Source organism: Leuciscus leuciscus (assembly GCF_965113295.1).
Source record: "Leuciscus leuciscus genome assembly, chromosome: 22".
Classification (NCBI taxonomy): Eukaryota; Metazoa; Chordata; class Actinopteri; order Cypriniformes; family Leuciscidae; genus Leuciscus; species Leuciscus leuciscus.
In genome coordinates this window covers 525385-537884 of record NC_138746.1, presented here as the reverse complement: position 1 = coordinate 537884, position 12500 = coordinate 525385, and the positions used below count along the sequence as shown (strand labels likewise).

Here is a 12500-nt window from a genome sequence, read left to right as displayed (position 1 = left end):
CACTCTCACGGAATCTGTCTCTCTCCACCCAGAGCTCATTCCACACAAAACCATTTCCAGAGATGTCAACATCCACACATCTGTCTCTCTCTCTGTCTCTGTCTCTCTCTCTCTCTCTGTGTGTGTGTGTGTGTGTGTGTGTGTGTGTGTGTGTGTGTGTGTGTGTGTGTGTGTGTGTGTGTGTGTGTGTGTGTCTCTGACCCACTTTCTGAGAAATGAAAATCACTGCCATACTAAAACTACATCATCATCATCATCATCATCATCATCACTAGTGATGGGCTGGCAATAATGATTAATACATTTTAATTGACGTTAACTTTAATGACCTCGATGTAGATTATTGAATCCTAAAGATCGATCTCTTAGTCTGTGCTGTTTCAGTTGATGTGTGAACAAAACTAAACATTATTTGTATCTTCTGCCATCCGATAATCACAATAATATTTGTGCTTTCAAATCCTGATAGTTTCATCAGTAAACCAGTCAGTAAATGTGTGTGTGTGTGTGTGTGTGTGTGTGTGTGTGTGTGTGTGTGTGTGTGTGTGTGTGTGACAGAAGAACCGATCATCTTGTCCTCTTTACTACTAGTTACAGCAGCAAATCAACATCAATGAACATCAGAAGATTCAGAACAACTTCCTGAACTCAATCATGTCTCATATAATCCATAAATCAGTGTTTCGACCGTCAGTAAAACAGCTGGAGAACAATAATGTCACATTTACCTCAGAAACGCCTTTCAGTGTCTAGAAACTCGATGTCCGCACCACCAGTTGAGGTCTGGACTAGCTGTTTGTATCCGTGATGTATAATAAAAGTCGTGAAATAACTGTCTAATAATAACTGTACATTAATGTGCCTCAAACTTCTACTAATGCCAAAATAACCGATTTTCTCATCTCAGCTGATCAACGTCTAACGGCTCTCGTCACTGTCAGAATGGAGGAGATTAGCCAATCAGATCAAAGGGGGCGGGGCTTAACACAGAGCGCGAGCACGAGCCTATTTTTTACAGTCTATGGCACGAGCGTTTATATATATGTCACTGAATGCTTATAAACACTGAAATCAATGTTTACACTCAACTAGGTTTTAATGAAAGCAAATATGTCTGAAATGCACATCTAATTCATGGAAATATCAATTAATAACCACATTAATAACAATAAGTATTACATTTAAAAATAAAAACACTAGTAACAACAACATGCCACTCGGGCCTTCTGAGCCAATCCTGGTGGCTCATCTTACCCCAAGGGTCTAATATTTTACTTCAAAATAAAAACTATAACTTTTACTACACAAAGTCACACAAATCATCAGCATCATCATCATCATCATCATCCTACAGAGAAAGTATAAGGATAATCTCTGATCTCAAATCAACTCTGGCTGACCAATGGTGTGTGTTTGGGGCGGAGTTTAACGCTCTGGCTGACCAATGGTGTGTGTTTGGGGCGGAGTTTAACGCTCTGGCTGACCAATGGTGTGTGTTTGGGGCGGAGTTTAACGCTCTGGCTGACCAATGGTGTGTGTTTGGGGCAAAGTTTAACGTTCTGGCTGACCAATGGTGTGTGTTTGGGGCGGAGTTTAACAATCTGGCTGACCAATGTTGTTTGTTTGGGGCGGAGTTTAACGTTCTGGCTGACCAATGGTGTGTGTGGGGCGGAGTTTAACAATCTGGCTGACCAATGTTGTTTGTTTGGGGCGGAGTTTAATGCTCTGGCTGACCAACAGTGTGTTTGGGGTGGAGTTTAACGCTCTGGCTGACCAACAGTGTGTTTGGGGTGGAGTTTAACAATCTGGCTGACCAATGCTGTTTGTTTGGGGCGGAGTTTAACACTCTGGCTGACCAATGTTGTGTGTTTGGGGCGGAGTTTAACGCTCTGGCTGACCAATGGAGTGTGTTTGGGGCGGAGTTTAACGCTCTGGCTGACCAATGGTGTGTGTTTGGGGCGGAGTTTAACGCTCTGGCTGACCAACAGTGTGTGTGTGGGGCGGAGTTTAACACTCTGGCTGACCAATGTTGTTTGTTTGGGGCGGAGTTTAACGCTCTGGCTGACCAATGTTGTGTGTTTGGGGCGGAGTTTAACGCTCTAGCTGACCAATGGCAGGGTGTTTTCGGTCATTATTATGTCATTCTGTTCATTGCAGAAATTACACACAGACAGACAGACAGACAGACAGACAGAGGCCCCGTCCACACTACTGCGTTTTCGTTTAAAAACGGAGACCTTTTGCTACGTTTGCACCTTCCGTCCACACTAAAACGGCAAAAACGGAGACCCAAAACGGAGAAGTTTAGAAACGCTGCTGACCCGTTTTTCGTTTTGAATCTCCGGAGGGCGTTTTAGTGTGGACGGGTCAAAACGGAGGACTTTCGAAACGATGACGTAGTAGAGGCTCACGCTCCGCTCTATGATTGGGTGTCATCAGTCATGGCGTATATCTTTGCTAGCAGCTGTTGTGCAAGTAAATTCTGCATTTTACAATGCTATAACTGCCTACATGCGCCGGAGGCAAGCTATTATTCGAGCGATCTGTGACAATTCCCGTGTGCAGCGGCGGTATCGACCGTACATGGAGCGTCGGGTTTGGGTTAACCCGGGAAGAACCAGCGCATGGTGGGGTAATTTTATCAATGAAGTTGTGTTTACACCGGCACGCGCATGCCCAGTGTTGGTGAATGGTCACGTGATCCGCGTTTTCAGTCGTTTTAATGTGGACGGAGATCAATTCTAATCATAGACAGTATATAAACTGGACACAGCGACCCCATTGGATTCAACGGAGACAAGTGAAGTCAAATAGAAGCACTAACTTCCTGATGGTCGAGCGTACTGCGCAGACTCAAACTGAGCTTGACGACATAGATGTGACGTGAGCAACCCGTCTATCTACTAGTAGCTGTGCAGAGAGAAATCTGAATCATTCCCTTCCGAAACTTGCAGAGACGGAGAGTGTGAGTAGGAGGTGTCCATGAGCTAGAAGCAGGAGAAACTTTTGGCAAGTATTCTGATTAATTACTTTGTCATTTTGCCTCCACGTCCCCCCGATTGCCCGCGAGCTTCTCCTCCTGTCCATACAGTAATCTCTCTACTGTGCGACAGAGAGTCGAGTGGTTATGACGCAATCGTTAGCCTACTTTTACAAAAACTGCTTCTACAGGGCCATAACGTAAGATACAAGGTAATGGAGCCTTTTATACATTTTCGTGTTTCTTTAGAAATAATGGACAAATGGAGTCTTTAAACGCCTCAGATGTAAAGTTATTCGCTGTCAAAGTGACGCCAAAATGAATGGGAGTCAATGGGATGCTAACAGCAGGTGATGGTCCGCTAGCCAATGGCGGCGCCCGGGGCTACTTCAAAATAATATGAAACCCTGCCCCCCTGATTCTAATACGCAGCTAAAACGCTGGTGTGGACGGAGATCGTATTTGTTTTAATTCTCCGTTTCTAAACGAAAACGCAGTAGTGTGGACGGGGCCAGAGAGAGAGAGAGAGAGAGCTCCATTAATGCAGAAATCAGGACCTCGTTCTACATTCATATCATATAAAAACCTCAGTGACCTGTAGCGTTTCTTTTGACAGAACCCGTCTCTCTCTCTCTCTCTCTCTCTCTCTATAACAGCATCACACGTTGTTCTTGTTTCGGTCCATTATCTGCTCTCTTCTCCTGCATTATTGAGAGCTGCTAAAGCCGCTGCTTGTTTAAAAGCTTCTCATGAATATTTAAGAACTCACTCACGGCTGACCGAGAGCATGTTGGGAGAAATCACAAGAAAACTTGTGAAAAGAAGAAACATATTCAGGACGCATGAGAAGCTGTGAATGGAACAACAGACTGAAGAAGATCGTACAGATGTCCTGAAGCGGTGAAGAAGAGCTCAAAAAAAAAAAAAGCAGTGGCTGTTAATGTGCCTCTACACTCACACACACTCACACTCACTCACACTCACTCACACTCACTCACTCACACTCACACTCACTTCACACACACACACACGCACTCACTCACTCACTCGCTCACTCACACTCACTCAACTCACACACACACGCACTCACTCACTCACTCACTCACTCGCTCACTCACACGCTCACTCGCTCACTCACTCACACACACACACACACTCACTCACACTCACAGACTCACTCACAGACTCACTCACAGACTCACTCACAGACTCGCTCACTCACTCACTCACTCACACTCACACACACAAACACGCTCACTCACTCACTCACACTCACTCACTCACACACTCACTCTCTCGCTCACTCACTCACACTCACTCACACAAAAAAACACTCTCACTCACACACACTTGCTCACTCACACACACTTGCTCACTCACACAAACTCACTCACACAAAAAACACTCACTCACTCACACACACACACACTCACTCACTCACACACTTGCTCACTCACTCACACAAACTCACTCACACACACTTGCTCGCTCACTCACTCACACACACTTGCTCGCTCACTCACTCACTCACTCACTCACTCACACACACAAACTCACTCACTCACTCAAAAAAACTCACTCACACACACACTCACTCAAAAAAAACACTCACTCACACACACACACTCACTCACACACACACACAGATCAAAACACGTGATGCGCTTTCATACGATCATTAATGGAGAATATGATCATGTCAGGTAAACGCAACGTTAAAACATTGCCTTCAAATTTCTGGATGTTATCTTTGACATACTAGCCATTTTATGATTTACTTTGTGTTTTTTTGTTTGTCATTAAAAAAATCTAAAATAAGAACTCAGACAACTCTGTGACAACATGCCCCGAGCGAACACAGTGGAAATCCTGCGGATATTCAGAAGATCTGAAAGAGTCCAGCAGAGCGTGTGATGCATCAGACTGTGTGTTTCAGAGAGCGTGAATAACCCGAGACACGTGAGCGGATCCGAGCCGGTCCTGAAAGAGTCGAACACAAGAGAAGAGCAGAAACACACTCGTGTCTGCAGACGTCACACTGAAACACACACACCCTGAGGAACAGCTCATATCACTCTTACTCACAGTCCTTCTGCGTGATGTCATGATGCACTGACTTCTGTTAAACGCAATGAACGTCAAGTCATATTTCAGCAAAATTTATTAAAGGAGACATATCACGAAAATCTGACTTTTCCCGTGTTTTAGAGGTATAATCAGGTGCTTCTACCAACACAGAATACATGAGAAGTGAAACCCAGTAACTGTGTTCTGGTGAGCCTTTCTCTGCTAGCATGTCAAAATAAACCCCGATCAGATTTCGCTCCCCTTCTGACGTATGAAGAGGATCTTATTATAATATTACTGGCCCTTAATCTGCACGTTTACACACACCAGCCGACATTTGGTCTCGCACGCGACAACAGAGACCAGTTCTAACGCAATGATAAGAATCCAGCAAAGCATGAAACTGTTCTGTGGTTGAGCACAGACGAGCACTGAACACTATTGACCAGAACATGTCACCGCTGTCTTATAAACACCTCAGGAACTGTGGACACTTGTGGAAGATTCTAGATGAGTGAGATTAAGGCTCCGCCCTCTTCTGAACGGAGGCGAAGCAACAGCTCATTTGCATTTAAAGGGACACACACAAAAACGGTGTGTTTTTGTTCACACCCAAAAAGGGGCAAATTTGACAAGCTCTAATAAATGATCTGGTATTTTGAGCTGAAATTTCACAGACACATTCTGGGGACACCATAGATTTATATTACATCTGGTGAAAAGGGGCATAATATGTCACCTTTAAATTTGACTGTTGGTTGTAGCATGAAAATATCCTGTAACTTTCAGAAAACTAATGTCAAACAAGTCCTGCAATTTCTGAAGTCGTCACACAGATGAACATCAGCACACGCCTGTGATCAAGAGAGATCATCGTCCGTTCCTCAACACTGTTACTGCTCAACTCATGAGAAGAGTAAAATGTAACGAGTGTGAAAGAGGAGAAAGTAACAGTGTTTCTGTGCTAAAAACTCTTAGTCAGGAGATTTCTGTTAACAGAAAAAAGACAGAAGAAGAAAAAGCTGGACACAAAACAATCAATAAAAGAAGAGAAAGTCAAAGCTCAGCGAGAAGAAACTGCTCTTGTTTCACTTCAGTGTCAATAAAACAAGCCAAAGATCTATAGATGTTCTCTGAAGGACACGGACGCCGTTTGTGGCTTTAAATCAGTGAAAGACTGATAAATCACAAGATCTGTGAGTGTGAACTGTTAAAGTCACCATCAAACCAAAATGAACCAATCTTGTTTCATTTATGTAATATTGCAGTGTTTATTCTAAATGATTTATAGGTGCACATCATCATTATTGTGTTAATAATCTTGAATGAGAATAAGTTCCTCTTGCAGCATCTCTTCTCTTCTCTGATGACGGGGGCGGGGCTTTAACCTGTCACTCACATGAGATCAGCCAATAGCAAACCACAACCATCCAATCATCCAATCTCCCCACGGACACAATCAAGCCCCGTCCACATCTGTTCTTGTTCCTGAAACGTTTCACTCGGATATACGGAACAATAGAGGAGAAACTTCTGTTTTATGTCGACTTTAATGTCACTGAGTGAATGAGACGTCGCTGCACGCCTGAAGAAGCTTTCGCTCGCAAGATTTGCTCTGAGCGCAGATGTTTTGTCCTTGAAATAAATGGTCTGCTGGAACAACAAGCACAGGAGAGAGAGAGAGAGAGAGAGAGAGAGAGAGAGAGAGAGAGAGAGAGAGAGAGAGAGAGAGAGAAGATATAATATTATTATTATTATTAAGGGTGTCACGATTCTCCAAATCCTCGATTCGATTACATTTTCGATTCTAAAGTCACGGTTCGATTCGATTCTCGATTTAAAACAAATAAATTGAAAGCACAAGCTATGCCATTTTAAGACTTTTATGCAATATAATAATATCTGACCTTTGTTCGCAATAACACACACTACATTGTCAAATTTAAAACGTTTATTAACAACATAATGTAACAATAACTTATATCTTCAGTCAATTGGAAACTTAAACAATATAACCTATTACCTGGCTATTATAGTCCCGGGGCTCCCTGGACTCCTCAGAGCAGTCACAGGCGAATAGCACGGCGTTTTAAATTGAGTTCCCACAGCGTTTGCAACGCAGTACGAGAGAACGTTCTCGTAAGGGAACGTAGGCTACTTGGTTACTTGCGTAACCTCGGTTCCCTTAGAGATAAGGGAACGAGTACTGCTTTGCCTTGCCGTGCTATTTCGCTCATATCAGGTACTTCGCTTCAGTCGATTTAAACCTAAAATCCTTTGGCGAGTTTTTTGTGAATTACACTCTCCAGCCGCGTCCAAATTGGCGCGCTCGAGGTTGGCAGGGCGCCATGCGCTCCCATTGGACCGTACGCCACTGCTAACTTGCCATAGGTTCGTGCAGTGCCGCAGCACAGACAATCAGCTCGCTCAGACGAGATATGATGCTCTCGCTGTGCAGCTGCAATGTGTTTTAAAATAAAGGCTTCAATATTCTCGAGAAAAGGTGTTTTACCTATTACAGGCAAGCCGAGCTGCCGTGACATGGGGGCGTGGCAGCATCGACGATTCCATTTTTTGATTCGATAATCGAGATTGAGCATTATTTTCGATCGATTTTGATTTCAAATCGAAATCGTGACACCCTTAATTATTATAGATATAATGTTAAAGATATAACATTTTTTGTAAAAAGCTTTTAAAAAAGCAGCTAGAAGGAGTAAGACGTGAAATAACATATTAGAAACGCAAACTAAAAAAAAAAAAAAATAAATAAAGGTTTTCCCTCTTTTTCTTTCCTTTCCTTTAAAATCAAACTTCACTCATGCATAAATTTGAAGACAGCCATGATCAGAGTCAACATCGCAAATACATTTACATCTGGAAACATCCAAGTCATTAACCAACATGTAACAGCTAATCCCGTATAAAATCCCGTATAGAACAACCCCACACCATTCCCCCCAAACAACCCCACACCATAACCCCCCCGCCAAACAACCCCACACCATCACCCCCCCCCAAACAACCCCGCACCATCACCCCCCCTCCCCCAAACAACCCCACACCATAACCCCCCCCGCCAAACAACCCACACCATCACCCCCCCCCCCCGCCAAACAAACCCACACCATCACCCCCTCCTCCACCAAACAACCCCACACCATCACCCACCTCTATACGGGATTTTATTAACCCCTTTAACACTGCAAACACATCAGCTGATCCACCATCATTCAGTTTTCCTTTTCGTGATAACCAAATTGCCATTTTAGCTCGCCCAAATAAATGTCTTTATAAAACCTGAACTTATTTTTGTTTCCTGCTGTATTTAGGCCCATAAATAAAAAAAACATAGGCATATAAACGTCCCCCAGGGTCTGACACCACTCCTCTAATTTGATAAATAATGGCTTTAGCCTAAAACCCCCCAAAAAAAAAGGAAAAACGTTTTCCTGAGAGAGAAAAACTGAGAGAAAGAGAGAGAGAAGAGAGACGCATCCAAACTCTTCCGACGCCACGATCCCATAAACATTCTGGAGCAGGAACACACTTCAGATAAAAACACGCCAAAATAAACACAACTGTGTGATTCCTGAACGGATGGGAAACTTCTGGATCCCTGCAGCCATGACAGACTCTCTCACACACACACACACACACACACACACACTGGTACCGGTTCCTCCATCAGCGGTCAGTCAGAGTTAGAGTCGCTGACACGATGAGTTTACACCGGCTTTACTGTGTCTGCCGCTTACAAGCAGCTTACGGCAGGTTTGTTTACAGCACACCAGGATTTAGTGCATCAGATTAGAAGCTCACGTACCGCACACAACACACACACTATATTGCCAAAAGTAGGCATACAGACGCTTCTACACACATTTCAATTTACAATCACACTTCTCTGTCTGGCAATCTGATGGACGAGTCTGGGTTTGGTGGTTGCCAGGACAACAGAAAGGGTTAGGCGGGGGGGAAGGGGGGTGATGGTGTGGGGTTGTTTGGTGGAGGGGGGGGGGGGGGTGATGGTGTGGGGTTGTTTGGTGGAGGAGGGGGTGATGGTGTGGGTTTGTTTGGCGGGGGGGGGGGGGTGATGGTGTGGGGTTGTTTGGCGGGGGGGGTTATGGTGTGGGGTTGTTTGGGGGAGGGGGGGTGATGGTGCGGGGTTGTTTGGGGGAGGGGGAGTGATGGTTCGGGGTTGTTTGGGGGGGGGTGATGGTGTGGGGTTGTTTGGCGGGGGGGTTATGGTGTGGGGTTGTTTGGGGGGAATGGTGTGGGGTTGTTTGGGGGAGGGGGTGATGGTGTGGGGTTGTTTGGTGGAGTGGGGGGGTGATGGTGTGGGGTTGTTTGGTGGAGGGGGGGTGATGGTGTGAGGTTGTTTGGTGGAGGGGGGGTGATGGTGTGGGGTTGTTTGGCAGGGGGGGTGATGGTGTGGGGATGTTTGGTGGAGGGGGGGTGATGGTGTGAGGTTGTTTGGTGGAGGGGGGGGTGATGGTGTGGGGTTGTTTGGCAGGGGGGGTAATGGTGTGGGGATGTTTGGTGGAGGGGGGGGTGATGGTGTGAGGTTGTTTGGTGGAGGGGGGGGTGATGGTGTGGGGTTGTTTGGCAGGGGGGGTGATGGTGTGGGGATGTTTGGTGGAGGGGGGGGGTGATGGTGTGGGGTTGTTTGGTGGAGGGGGGTGATGGTGTGAGGTTGTTTGGTGGAGGGGGGGGTGATGGTGTGGGGTTGTTTGGTGGAGGGGGGGTGATGGTGTGAGGTTGTTTGGTGGAGGGGGGGGTGATGGTGTGGTGTTGTTTGGCAGGGGGGGGTGATGGTGTGGGGATGTTTGGTGGAGGGGGGGTGATGGTGTGGGGTTGTTTGGTGGAGGGGGGGTGATGGTGTGAGGTTGTTTGGTGGAGGGGGGGGTGATGGTGTGGGGATGTTTGGCGGGGGGGGGGGGGTGATGGTGTGGGGATGTTTGGCGGGGGGGGGGGGGTGATGGTGTGGGGATGTTTGGCGGGGGGGGGCGGGTGTTTCAGGGCTCGGCCTCTTAGTTCCAGTGAAATTCCATATTAAACCCTACGGATCAGGAATGGGATGTCATTAAAGTTCATGTGAATGTAAAGCCAGATGTCGCTAAACTTTTGGCAATATAGGGCAGGGCAGGGCAAGTTTATTTAGCATAATAGCTAAAAGCAGACTCGCCATGTTTAGAGTGAACCCTTGGTATTTCTAGCTGATATGATCCTAATGATCTGAGTGATCTGTTGGGTTTATATTCAGTGAGCATATCTGCAATGTATTGAGGTCCTAGGCCATTGAATGATTTATATACCAGTAATAATACTTTAAAATCAATCCTAAATCTAACTGGGAGCCAGTGTAAAGACCTGAGGACTGGTGTGATATGTTCATATTTTCTGGTTCTGCTCAGAATCCTGGCGGCAGCGTTCTGTATGAGCTGACACTGTCTTATGGTCTTTTTGGGAAGGCCAGTGAGGAGTCCATTACAATAATCCACCCTGCTGGTGATGAAAGCATGCACAAGTTTCTCTAAGTCTTGCCTGGAAACAAAGCATCTAATTCTTGCAATATTTTTCAGATGATAGTATGCTGATTTAGTTATTGCTTTGACATGACTACTGAAACTAAGGTCTGACTCTAGTGTCACACCAAGATTCCTGACTTGATGTTTAGTTGTTTGACCCCTAGAGTGAAGGTATGCGTTCACCTTGAGAACTTCATCTTTGTTTCCAAACGCAATGACTTCAGTTTTATCTTTGTTTAACTGAAGAAAGTTTTGACACATCCAACTGTTGACTTCATCAATGCATCGGCACAGGGAGTCAATGGGGCTGTAATCGTTAGGCGATAGGGCTAAGTACAGCTGTGTGTCGTCTGCATAGCTGTGGTAAGCGATTTGGTTCTTTCTCATTATTTGGCTCATTGGGAGCATATACAGGTTGAACAGGAGTGGCGCAAGAATTGAGCCTTGAGGGACTCTGCATGTCATGGATGTCCACTCAGACTTATGGTCTCCTATACTCACATAATAACCTCTCCCATCTAAGTATGACCTGAACCATTTTAGGACTATCCCAGAAAGCCCCACCCAGTTTTCCAGCCTGTCAAGAAGTATGTTATGATCGACAGTGTCAAATGCAGCACTGAGGTCGAGTAGTACCAGCACTGATAATTTTCCTGAATCAGTATTTAAGCGAATATCGTTTATTATCTTTATGAGCGCTGTCTCTGTGCTGTGATGCGGTCGGAAACCAGATTGAAAGTTGTCAAAGTATCCATTCGAGCTTAAGAATTTGTTCAGCTGATTGAAGACAACTTTTTCAATGATCTTGCCTATGAAAGGAAGATTTGAGATCGGTCTATAGTTGCTTAATATGGTCTTATCCAGATTGCTCTTTTTCAGGAGGGGCTTGACAACTGCAGTTTTCAGGGAGTTTGGAAAACTCCCAGAGAGAAGTGAGGCATTTACCACTTCTAGAAGATCTGCTTCTAAACTGTTTAACACACTTTTGAAAAAAGATGTGGGAAGTGTGTCAAGAGCGCATGTTGATGTTTTAAGGTGCTGTACGGTTTCTACCAAAATTTTGCCATCAATTTTTTTGAAATCAGACAAAGTTACTACTTTCTCAGGTGGTCTGATCTGTCTGACCCCAGCACAACTCAAGGATGTGCTGATCACCTTTCTGATATTATTGATTTTGTCAGAGAAGAAAGAAGCAAACTCACTGCACTTGTTGTCTGAGAGCATTTCACTGGGAATCTGGCTTGGGGGGTTTGTCAGTCTCTCTACAGTGGCAAAAAGAGTGCGTGTGTTGTTTAAATTGCAGTTTATAATATTTGAGAAGAAAGTCTGTCGAGCTTTGCCTAGTTCCATATTGAAAGCATGAAGGCTGTCTTTGTAGATGTTATAATGGACTACAAGTTTTGTCTTCCGCCACATGCGCTCTGCTTTTCTGCATTGTCTTTTCATATTTTGCACTGCTGTTGAGTTTCTCCAAGGTGCTTTTTGTCTGCCACTCTTCTTCCTGACTTTCACAGGAGCAATATCATCAATTGCACTTTTAACTTTTGAGTTAAAAGAATCAAGGAGAAAATCAACAGAGTCAGCAGATATGCTTGAATAAAGTGAAGAGTCTGTCTGCAACATAGATATCATATAAAGGCTAGATGTCTCGTCCGCGCTGCTGGCCAATGGAGCTCGACATCCGCACACGGCGGCCATCTTAAGACAGGGTGCTCGCTCACTCATAACATGGTGCATGTACTTTTAAATAACCATAACTTGCTCAATTTTCTACCGATTTTCAAACGGTTTGGTTTGTTATAAACGTCAGAGATGTAGCTATTATACTGCATACATATGAATAATTATGTTCAAAATGTTTAAGCATTCAGAATTATAGCCACGTTAATAACGTTTGTAAGAAACCAAACCGTTTGTAAATC

General features: G+C 44.8%; 1 protein-coding gene across 2 annotated transcripts in view; it reads right to left on the bottom strand.

Moving 5' to 3' along the window:
- The window catches only part of LOC309486139 (phosphofurin acidic cluster sorting protein 2), a 93475-nt gene that overhangs the window by 66823 nt on the left and 14152 nt on the right, over positions 1-12500 (bottom strand). The gene's annotated exons all lie outside the window — the stretch shown is intronic.